Genomic DNA, 12,017 nt, shown 5'->3' with positions numbered 1-12,017 from the left:
CCACAACAGTAGCCTTCTACATATCTGACACTGTATCGAAATGCTTTCCTTCCAATGCCATTTTCAGTTTCGGAAAGAACCGGAATTGGATGGAGGCGAGTATGGAGGATTTTCAAGCACTACGGCAAGAAATCGAGTACGCTGTTACTTTTGTGTGCTGCAACAGTTTCGTGCAACGAGCACCACATCCGACGTGGTCCATTGCTCCTTTCACGACCAAAATTCGAGACGTAGTGTTCAAGCATTGGTTGTTAATGGTAGCCTGTAATATCAGCGCTGTGAAATTTAAAACAAAAGCAGTCGAAATACCACACTGGTTAATTCACGCATTCGGTTACAGGTGGCGTTAGTAGCCACGTGAATACAAGATTTTTCCCAGTTTTCCAGTGGGGTGGACTGTGTATAAACACACGCCGCGTGTGCAAAGCTTCTAGGTTTCGGTATCTCGGCGGAACCCGAACAATCTTCTCTATGAACGATTTAAAATAGCGACGTACTCATCGGTATACCCCTGCTGACATTTTCGAGCAAATTCTTTGTGGTTAATTCCTTTTGAATGAAAGAGAAAACTGCTTTTCTGTGGGTACCGTACCCTTTCTACCGTCTAGAATATTATACAACTTTCGATTCCGAGCAGTGATACTTGGGGACAGGCTCGTACTGGGAAGATCTTGTTTCATCACCTGTAACGATGCGAGGCATGAAATCTTGGTCTCTGATGATCTTTCCATGCCTTCGCACTGTTCCATTCTACGAACTTTTTGATCGTCAATGAGTGAGTGGGGCATAAAGTGACAACATATGTTTCTTTTGAGTTAGAATGCTATGCTGGGTTGTTTTGGGAATTCCAGTGAGGACCTCAGTTAACCTGACACATTCAATTTAATCATTTCGAAGATTTTCAGGCACAAACGATAATTAATTGAAACCCTCTGTTGCCGACAGGAGTTGCTGCTGTACTTCCATGCGGACAGCTGAAAATGTGTGCCCGACCGAGACCCGAACGCGGGATCTCCTGCTTACATGGCATAGGCTCTATCCATCTGAGCCACCGAGGACACGAATAGCGCAACTGCAGGGACTTATCCCTCGCGCGCTTCCCGTGAGACCCATTTTCTCAACTGTCCACAATCTACATACTTGATGTGCCTACTAGATATCTGCCCATTCACTCATTACTCGCGCACACAAAGGTGACGACTCCCGTAAGAGCTCGGGCAACCTGTGCGCATGCGCACAGATGAAGGTCAATGGCTGGGTAACCTTTAACTATATATGTATGAAAATTGTGGTGTGCATACTGTAAGACCTTCGGTACACACACCATCAGATTATTTGACTCGTCGCTCTAACGAAATAGGCGAGTGTCAGTAATATGTCTCGTGGTCTTATCGTGGCGTGTTTATCTTCTGCCGTTAGGTCAGACGATAGAAATGCAACTTGCACGCTTAGAGAATCACATTGAGGGTCACCAACTTTAAATAGAACTTGATTAAGTTTGACACACATTTATTAAAATAATAAATAACATGGACATTATATAACTTGATTCTGGATGCTGTTTACAATTAAGAATCTGAAGTTCCTTTGGTCTTGGTACGTTAATCTTATTCTCACATATCTATGATACTTGACAAAGTGTCTATGCATTTCTCTTCATGGCTATGTACAGGAATATTATAATCTTATTAGGCACAGACCGAAACTTGACTATAGATTGGTACAGACAAATGCAGACTGGTACAGACTAATGCAGACTGATGCAGACTGACTAATCGGAGGTCTGTACACTCGTTATAATACATCGCGCGTTCGTGTATCACTGCGCGAGTGTGATCTGCGAGGAGAAAAGGTTCTACATTAGCATCAATCTCATGGCTGCGTTACATATTAATACGCGGATCGGCGGAAGCAGAATTTGGCCCGTCTTTACGGCAGCGCCATCTCGTAGAGCGGAGACGGACGAGCGCTGCGCCTGCGCTGTTGTGCTTAGCGGTGCGCGCCCTAGTGGGAAAGTTGTGTACTCGCTGACTACGCGGAACTATGTACACAACAAAAATAGTAACTGTTCTAGAACGAACAGATACCACTGATGACCGTGCAGCTTCCCTAGAATAAATGATAATTAATGTAAACCCTCAGCTGCCATCAGGTATTGTTGATATACATCGATGGCGACAGGTGAAAATGTGTGCCCCGACCGGGACTCTAACCCGGGATCTCCTCTTTACATGGCCAAGATTTTAGTTTAGTGGATGCTTGGTTCACGTAGGTACCATTTAAGAGTTTAAGAGTCAATATTCGGTTAGATTTCTCGATGTACAATTGCGCAGTCAAAACGTTCTGTGCCCGTTCAATCATCTGGCAACGTAAGAAGATCTCAGCCATCAAGATTTCGCAAGGAAGTCAACGAAGGGTGCCGTGGCGCTTCGGAGAAAGTACTGCTGGGACCTTACGGGCAAGAAAATTCTTCACCCGCGCTAACTCTCATTCAGCAGTGCGAAACTTTGGGCAAAAACAGTGATTTTTCCCAGAGTCGCTTAAATTGCCGAGCAGAATGTGGAACAGCGCCCAAGTCGTTCGGGATCCGCTTCGTCACTCCGCCCACAACGGGCTGACGGAGTGCTTCGGGACTGTGACAGCGAGTCTCACGCTAGAGGGTGCGAGCTTTTTCCCAGGTGCCGAGTCGCCCTGAGGCCTTCTGCGCGTTTCACGGTACACTGCTTCATTCAGACCGCGGCTACCTGCCGTCAGTGGAATTCCTACGTTGGAATCGAAATTAGTCGACGTGTGCTTGTGGAGAGGTAAGCTCTAGTGTCATGGATATTTCAGGCTTTCATATTGTGGGGAACATGTAATCCTAACACACGAAATTTTGTTGAAGCAATTACTGCCTGTCTTTAACGGAATCACAGTTTTTAGATGCATTTAGTGGCTCTTGGAAAGAAGCTTGGCTTGGTGTTCTTTATGATTTCGGTTGAACACTTCACAAGAAATTACCGAAAAATTTAAAATTGCTATATGTAAGAATAATCTCTGCCTGCGCAAGGCAATTTAATATCTATTGTTCTATGTTTACGCGGCAGTGAAGGTAGTCTTGCGTCATGCTAGCAAAATTTAGTCTCCCCATTCGGCGTATTTTACCGAGTACTTTAAAAAATGCGTAACTACAAAACTTACTATGCCCTACGTCAATATGAAAGTAGAATAAAAGTCCAAAGCAAAGAACAAATTGGTTTGTAGTTATGTCGATAATATGGTACTCCTGGCAGTGTCGGTGAAAGATTTGGAAGGAATAGACGGCACATTGAAACAAGATATAGGATGAATATCAATAAAAGCAAAGAAAGAGTAAGAGAATGCAGTCGAATTAAAATAGGCGTTGCTGCCGAGGAGAACAAACAAGTGCCATAAACCAATTTCTGAGGAACTTATTTCGGAGAGACGGGTTCAAAAAAAGCGAAAACATGTCTTGGCTTATCTGTAGAGACTAGACCGTTTCTGACAAAACGACGCTCAAAGTCTTAGAATTATTTTCGAGGCACTTTATGTGCTTTTAGCCGCGTGGTATCCTCAAACGAATTGGTGGCTCAGTGGTTAGCATCACAGCTTTTTAATTTTGCGCCCCGTGTTATTACTTTAATTTCGGTTGTTCATTTACATACTAATGTTTGTAGAAGGCTACTACACGGATGATTTCCAGTGTATATTGATATAACGTTGTCCTTATTCGGCTAATAATTGTATGCCAGATCAATAAACTTAAAAAAATGAGAAATATACTTGAAATTGTTTTTAGTGAAATTCCCATGATATAAATTCACTCATAATCAACTGCAAGCGCCTGTTTTCGGAAAAGTGATACGTCATGCGTGGTGTGCAGCGAAATTCTTGCGAACGTGTGAAATCTTCGCCAGTGTTAACAACCTTTCATTTCCGAGTGAGATTCGTACGAAGAGATGCCACTGTGGGAAGCCTGCCTTCACGCGATGCTCATGTCGTTTGGAATACCAGTGTTTCTAATGTCTCTATAATCGGTACCGTCCAAGGGAACGCACAAAAAATCTTTTTGACGAATACACATATGAATAAAATATAAGAATTACTACAAGAATTGGCCGGCCACCGTGGCCGTGCGGTTCTGGCGCTGCAGTCCGGAACCGCGGGGCTGCTACGGTCGCACGTTCGAATCCTGCCTCGGGCATGGGTGTGTGTGATGTCCTTAGGTTAGTTAGGTTTAAGTAGTTCTAAGTTCTAGGAGAATTATGACCTAAGATGTTGAGTCCCATAGTGCTCAGAGCCATTTGAACTACAAGAATTGGTATGAGAATGAAGCATAAGAAAATAAAATTTAAAACTATTGTAAACCCCCGACTTACCATATACGAATATATTATAAAATAAATGTGTGACACTTATTATGAAATGCAGTTATATTTTACAGTTAATATAATGTGTCCCCTAATTTGGTAAGAAACACTGATGTAGTAACATTCTAAGGACATGGATAGATAAATCAAAACTACAAAAATAAAATAAAATATCTATAGAAAACAATAACCGGGTTTCGAACAAGGGACGCAAAATGACGAGGCCGCGATGCTAACCTCTGAGACACCATTTCGTTTGAGAATAACGCGCGGTAAAAGGCATATAAAATATTTTGAAAAAATCTCGACAAGTTTGAGCGTCGTTTTTAGGAATCAGTTGAGTATCTAGAGATAAGCGGAGACACGTGTTCGCTTATTATGACTGCTTAGCCACTGGACGGAGTTACTGGGACGTCATGTGACGGCACTTGTGTTCTTCTTGGAAGAGAAATGCGTTAGGAATTCGAACACTAGATATAATACGTGAGTTTAGTTTTGTTTTGGTAGAAAATTAAGTGATATTGACGGAAGTAGATAGGATATCAAATTATGATTGGCAACATCACGAAAGGAAATGTTAGGATATCATTTATGAAAGTATTTGCCTGGGTTTGAGAAGACCCACTGTTGTTGTTGTTGTTGTCTTCAGTCCTGGGACTGGTTTGATGCAGCTCTCCATGCTACTCTATCCTATGCAGTTCATAACCTGTAAGAGATCCCCTTCCAGCATGTGTGTACCATATGAAGACATGCAGATCGAAGAGGTTGACAGTGTTAAATTTCTACGATTAAAACTGGATAATAAATTTCGCTGGGAAGGGCATAACACAGAATTTCTTAAGCGCCTGAACAAATCTGTATTTGCAGTGAGAACGTTGTCAGATGTAGGAGACATAAATATGAAAAAACTTGCGCACTTTGCTTACTTTCATTCTATTATGTCATACGGGATCATATTCTGGGATAACTCATCAAAGCGAAGAAAAGTTTTTAGGGTGCAAAGCTGTGTGATAAGAACTACTTGTGGTTTAAACTCAAGAACATCATGTAGAAACCTTTTTAATGAACTTGGCATTGTAACCACTGTTTCTCAATGTATTTATTCCTTACTGCAATTTTTTGCAAGTAATATATCTTTATTTCCAACCAATAGCTCAATATATAGTATCAGTACTAGGAATAAGAGCAATCTATATAAAGATCTAAAATCACTTAACTTGATCCCAAGAGGGATCCAATATTCAGGAACACACATTTTTAATAAATTGCCAGTAACTATTAAAAACTTGGTTTTTCGGATAAATTAAGGTTTAAACAGAGTTTGAAAGTCTTTTGATAGGCAACTCCCTCTACTCTATAGGTGAATATCTTAACAAGGACTGTTAAGCCAGATTGAGAAAAATGTCTGTTATATTTCAGTTTTTACAGCACTTGGTCACAACAGTCAAGATCAGGTATTTTTTGTATGATAAATTTATTAACAGTCCACAACAATGTTTCATTCGGACAGCGTGTTAATTCTGTAAATATTAGGTGTTCCAGTTTACCACATTGTATTCACCTATGTCGACAATCTTCTGACAAATGTTGATGTTATTAAGTATTGTATCAAAATGTTTTATGTTACACATTCTGACATGTTACACACCCACGAGCATCATATCATTTTTTTGGGTCTGTGGAAGAATGAAAACTGAACCTAATGTAATGTGATCTGACAGGAGTCTACAGTGGAAGATAAACAGTTCAGACAAGAAGGGAGTGGCAGCTTTAGTGATGTGATGCTACAGGAGAAAGCTGAAGACTAGGTGGGTAAATCTGATGCTTAGTGAAGAGCTAATGAACTGAATTCTAGAGAAAAGAATTTGATGCTTAAGTTGAGTACAAAAATATCCCTTTTTGATGGCATACGTCATGCAGAATGATGGAATCGTTGAAATGAATGTAGATTATATAGTAGCCTTTCGTGAAAGAAAGTAAAACAGACCTATACAAATGTTCCAGTTTTTTCTTACCTCATAAAAAGTGGAAGTTTCTAAATCACAGTCTAGCATGGACCACAAAAAGGAACGACTTACATGTTGGAAATTTTGAGAAACGGCGATCACAACTTTCAGTGGCTTCCAGAGGTTAGCTTGCGGGCATTAGGGTTCTGATTCGATTTACGAGGGCCGCTACGATTTACACCTTCACCCAGCGTCCTCGACTATTATTTGAACATATTCGAGTCTCTGTCTTTCCCCACGGCTTTTATATTCTGCTGCTTCCTCCTGTACTAAGGAAGTTACTCCATGATGTGTCTCTTTTACATGCAATTCCTTTCTCGATTAAACTACAGAAAACGGCTTCACTTCTTATCAGTCCATTTAATTAACACTATTATTTTGTAACAGCATATATCAACGATGTGATTCTCTTTTATGCCGTCTTTACCACTGTTTGTCATCTACTACCTTACAGTGTTGGGGGTCCAGACTTACATTCTCAGAAATGTTTTTCTGAAGGACTATAAAATTTATGGAATGTTCTGTCCGTACTTGGAGCCATGTTCACTCCATTCGTCGTAGGTAACAAAGGTCGTGGACACACTACGAACTGACGCGAGGAAATTTAGGATTGCATTTCTCTCTATAGCCCATAGCTACTTTTCTCAGCCTTTCAAACATCTCGCCACACTATAGGTCGCCGGAATCTTTTTCTTAGTTGTTCTTAACTCTTCCTTTCACCACTATGTGTAGTGTCAGAATTTCCATTCTGCTGCCTTTACCTTCCCTAAGCCAAACTGACCGTCATCTAACAGATTCTCGGTTTTATTCTCATTTTCTTTACATGTATGTTACTCTTGTGAGCAATTAGGATACAAAGCTGATTCTGCGACGTGTCTCGCATTTGTATGCCCTTGCTTTCTTCGGGACTCTGTGGAATGTCAGACGGCGTGTCCTGACTCTCATAGATTCTACGAACTTGAATGGTAGCTTCCGCCATTGATTTTAGAAAATCGACTGGAATGTTATCGGTATTTGTTGACTGCTGACTTAAATACGGATACTACCGGCCATATCGAATGATGCCAAGTCACACTCAAATCCTAAGGTTTTCCGGATCGCGGGCAGCGGTTAGTTTTTGCTACAGTCCTGCGGTTTGCGGTACGCTCGGTTCGACAGCGCTAAATTCGATGCCAAATTGTGTATGCTCCCGTTCCTTTGGAACGTTTATGTGGATATTTGCAAACTTCAGAAAACGACAGCTTCGACAACTGTATATCATTTCTTGGTTCGTTGATACACTTCATACAAACGACAATGTATTTTGCGTCGAACTTCTTGAATATAGTTAAAACAGACGGCAGTTTTGAAGTAGTAAACTTACGTTTGTTTGACACTTGCTGTGAACATAAACATGGTTCTTGTTTACACGCTTACAATACTGCAAGCTTTCCGGAATACTTATAATTTATTTATGGCTAGTGTGAGTATTGTGTGTGAAGTCGAATTACCTAATGCAATGCAGTAATGAAGTCTAGATTCAGTTATATGTGATAATTAACCACAAAGAATCGTAAATTCATAATACGAATGAACAATTTAAAATTTAATGTGCCTTGCAGACGGAAATTAATCGTTGACGCATAGATCTATACATCGAACGAAGGACTCTCAACACCAAGTTCTGACAGAAACTCATCTGAAAATTTGGAAGCTGTCTTCGTCTTACCATCATTGGTCTGAAATCAGTTGTTATATTTACAGTTATTACGAAACGTAGGGGTTAGATTTAACTTTTTGATACTTCTGTTTCTCACTTGCTACTCCGTCCATGAGTTTTTTCTCACTGTCTCAACAATTTGCGCTGAAACACGATTATACGTAAATACTCAAAAGACCGTAGTTTTAAGACGACTTTCTTCTGAAGGCATTAACATTATACCAATTTTAATACGATCCAGATTTCTTTTTGTAGATATCCTAAACAATCTATTTAGAACACTCCAGTTCACAAAAAATAGTGTCCTAATGACTTCATTCCTCTTATTTTCTTTCCATTATATTTTCGATTTGCTTTTACTATGAGCCCGCAGTTTTTAACTTCTTTAAACAAGGCCCCGGCAGTGTACAACATTCCTGTAGAACTACTGACAGCCTTGGGAGAGCCAGTCCTGACAAAACTCTACCAGCTGGTGGGCAAGATGTATGAGACAGGCGAAACACCCTCAGACTTCAAGAAGAATATAATAATTCCAATCCCAGACAAAACAGGTGTCGACAGATGTGAAAATGACCGAAGTATCAGTTTAATAAGCCACTGCTGCAAAATACTAACACGGATTCCTTACAGACGAATGAAAAAACTGATAGAAGCCGACCTTGTGAAAAATCGGTTTGGATTCCGTAAAAATGTTGGAACGCGTGAGACAATACTGTCCTTACGACGTAAATTAAGGAAAGACAAACGTACGTTTCTAGCATTTGTAGACTTAGAGAAGGCTTTTGACAATGTTGACTGGGATACTCTCTTTCAACTTCTGAAGGCGGCAGGGCTAAAATACGGATAGCGAAAGGCTATTTACAATTTGTACAGAAATCAGACGGCAGTTATAAGAGTCGAGGGACATGAAAGGGAAGCAGTGGTTGGGAAGGGAGTGAGACAGGGTTTTAGCCTATCCCAGATGTTATTCATACTGTATATTGAGCAAGCAGTAAAGGAAACGAAAGAATAATTTGGAGCAGGAATTAAAATCCATGGAGAAAAAATAAAAGCTTTGAGGTTCGCCGATGACATTGTAATTCTGTCAGAGGCACCAAAGTACCTGGAAGAGCACCTGAACGGAATGGATATGGTCTTGAAAGGAGGATATAAGACGAACATCAACTAAGCAAAACTAGAATAATGGAATGCAGTCGAATTAAATCGTGTGATGCTGCGGAAATTATATTAGGAAATGAAATGCTTAAAGTAGTAAATTGGTATTGCTAATTGGGGAGCAAAATAACTGATGTTGGTCGAAGTAGAGAGGATATAAAATGTAGACTGCCAATTGCAAGGAAAGCATTTCTGGAGAAGAGAAATTTGTTAACATATTGTATAGACTTGTCAGGAAGCCGTTTCTGAAAGTATTTGTATGGAGTGAAGCCATGTATGGAAGTGAAACATGGGCGATAAATAGTTTGGACAAGAAGAGAATAGAAGATTTCGATATGTGGTGCTTCAGAAAATGCTGAAGATTAGATCGGTAAATCATATAACTAATGAGGAGGTACTGAACAGAATTGGAGGGAAGAGAAATTTGTGGCACAGCTTGACTAGAAGAAGGGATCGGCTGGTAGGGCATATTCTGAAGCCTCGAAGGATCACCAATTTAGTATTGGAGAGCAGCGTGGAGGGTAAAAATCGCAGAGGGAGACCAAGAGATGAATTCTCTTAACAGATTAAGATGGATGTAGGTTGCAATAGGTACTGGGAGATGAAGAACCTTGCACAGGATAGAATAGTATGGAGAGCCGCATCAAACGAGTCTCTGGGCTGAAGACCACAACAACACCATACACTTTCCATGATTCGTCCTCAATTCCATGGTTGCTTCTGATACATTTCTGCTCTTGACACACATCAGTTCATTTCTGGCAGCGTCTATTACGTAAGCGATCCCTAGATTGAAAGAATCGCCCAGGTGAATATTTATTAGAAAAAGAAAAGGGGAGAGATGGTGACGAAAGAGGACCTGAAATTCGTATGAGCTGAGTGATAAAAGACATCAAGAACATGTGACATGTATGACATTTGCGTCGACTGGAAATGATAGTACTACCTAGAACTGGTTAAACTGTTGTCAATTTACTGACACAGTCACAACTATGTTTTCAGATAATCGGTTTCGATCATGCCAGCACGGTGCTAAGAAGGAACACGCGGTGTAGGATGAGCTGATGATATGCCAGAGTATGGAGTAAACACTTTGACTATAATGGCCAGTACAGTCTATCAAAGTGGTAAATGGTCAAATGATTTATTGGAGGTAAAAGTAGTCTCACTGTCAAAGAAAACAACCGCAGTAAGTACAGTGTTTACCAGGCGAGCAGCCTTATTTCACACAGAGGGATAATTGATGCACTTATAATCGCTAGGCAATTGGAAAATAAAACGGAAGAAGTGATTGAAGAACACCCTTTTAAAGTTATGTGGAAAAAAGAGGCAAGAGACGCCGCTGCTTTGCTGAGGCTGAGACCGGAAAGGTGTTTAGAGGTAAACAGGGGGCTGGTTTTGTGTTTCATCTATTGTAAATAAACATTTAATCATCTCTATTGAACCAGACGAGAGAATATTAAAGCAAATAAGAAAAGGCTGGTGTGATGTAAGTCTTTTTTACTGTTTATACACTGTATAAAGTGTAAAACTACGACTGAAACTGGAGACACAGTTAATGCCAATATTGGAAGTGGAATGGGACTGAGTGGCCGCATGTATTCTAAAAAAGTCAATACATACGTGAAGCTCCACACGGGAAGAGGTGTCAGCTGAAGTGGATGATTTCAAAGCAGGAGGTAGGATTAGAAATAAGCGGAACTCTCAAGGTAATTCCACTGAAACAAAAAAGACAAAAGACAGTAGAAAGATTAGTTGAAACTTGCAAGGAGTATGGTGTGAAAACTTAAAAGGAGGAAGTTATCAAAATATCTAGTAGTAATGTGCCTAAATTTAAGATCAAGGCCTAATGTTTGAATTTGCAGATAGATAGATGGGAAGACAACTACTGAAGCGACGCTTATTGAAATAATGAAATTAACTTGAGGGACGAAGTGTGCAAAATAGATGATTTCCGCTGACTAGGAAAATTAATTTAAGAGTGAGCAAAACAAGACTCAAATATTACTCCTGGGGTGAAGCATCCTAGGTGTTAAAAAGGAGGACTTGAAAAGTGTTTTACCGAATGTTTTTGGGGAATTTCAGATTTAGTATTGGAGACAGAGAGAAAAGATAAAATGGGTAGACAAAATAAGAAATTCAAGGCTTAATGAAACGAGCTACTAAGAGGAAATATGTTTTGACAAATATCTACCATTTATAATTTAGGGGGTTAATAGGTAGCAGAAGAGTACGACTGAGTGATGAAATAAAAGCAGTTGAGAGTGCTGGTAGTCAACTTAAGGAACTGAAGATAAAGATAAACACGAAAGACACCCCCCTCCTCCACGAGGCTTCGCCTATAATCTTCGTTTTCTGTACATCATAAATACACTGTCAACAGCCTCATCGTTTGTTGTTCTTTAGGACAACCCACTTTTTGTATAGGCTAATCGTGTAGGTCTATGTTGAGCAGACTCGCTCTTAATGTACGCAGTCTATCATCGGTCGTCATTAGTGGTCAATGAATAGGTGTTTCCAAGCGTCTTATTGGTTCTACGACTTTTCTTGCACTTGAGGCATGAAATCATCGGAAAGAGAACGCAATAAGTTTCATTAATAATCTGATGATCTGTGAGATTATAAAGCCCAACTTGTGGCCTTAATGGGCCCAGAACCAACAGTACCTTAAACTGTGCACCATACTGTTCCCCATCTTCCCTCTCCGTCAGTGGCATAATCCGTCCTGTGTTAAGCGGGCAGGTGTAGGCGGCGAAAGTACCTGAACGTGCCTCCTGAGGTCACGGG

At 40.4% G+C, this 12,017-nt stretch overlaps 1 protein-coding gene across 3 annotated transcripts in view; it reads left to right on the top strand.

Moving 5' to 3' along the window:
* LOC126355932 (arylsulfatase B-like) overlaps window positions 1-12,017 on the top strand; it is a 280,100-nt gene that overhangs the window by 182,742 nt on the left and 85,341 nt on the right. The gene's annotated exons all lie outside the window — the stretch shown is intronic.

This window comes from Schistocerca gregaria, chromosome 3 (assembly GCF_023897955.1).
Source record: "Schistocerca gregaria isolate iqSchGreg1 chromosome 3, iqSchGreg1.2, whole genome shotgun sequence".
Taxonomy (NCBI): domain Eukaryota; kingdom Metazoa; phylum Arthropoda; class Insecta; order Orthoptera; family Acrididae; genus Schistocerca; species Schistocerca gregaria.
This window is presented reverse-complemented; position numbering and strand designations above follow the sequence as displayed.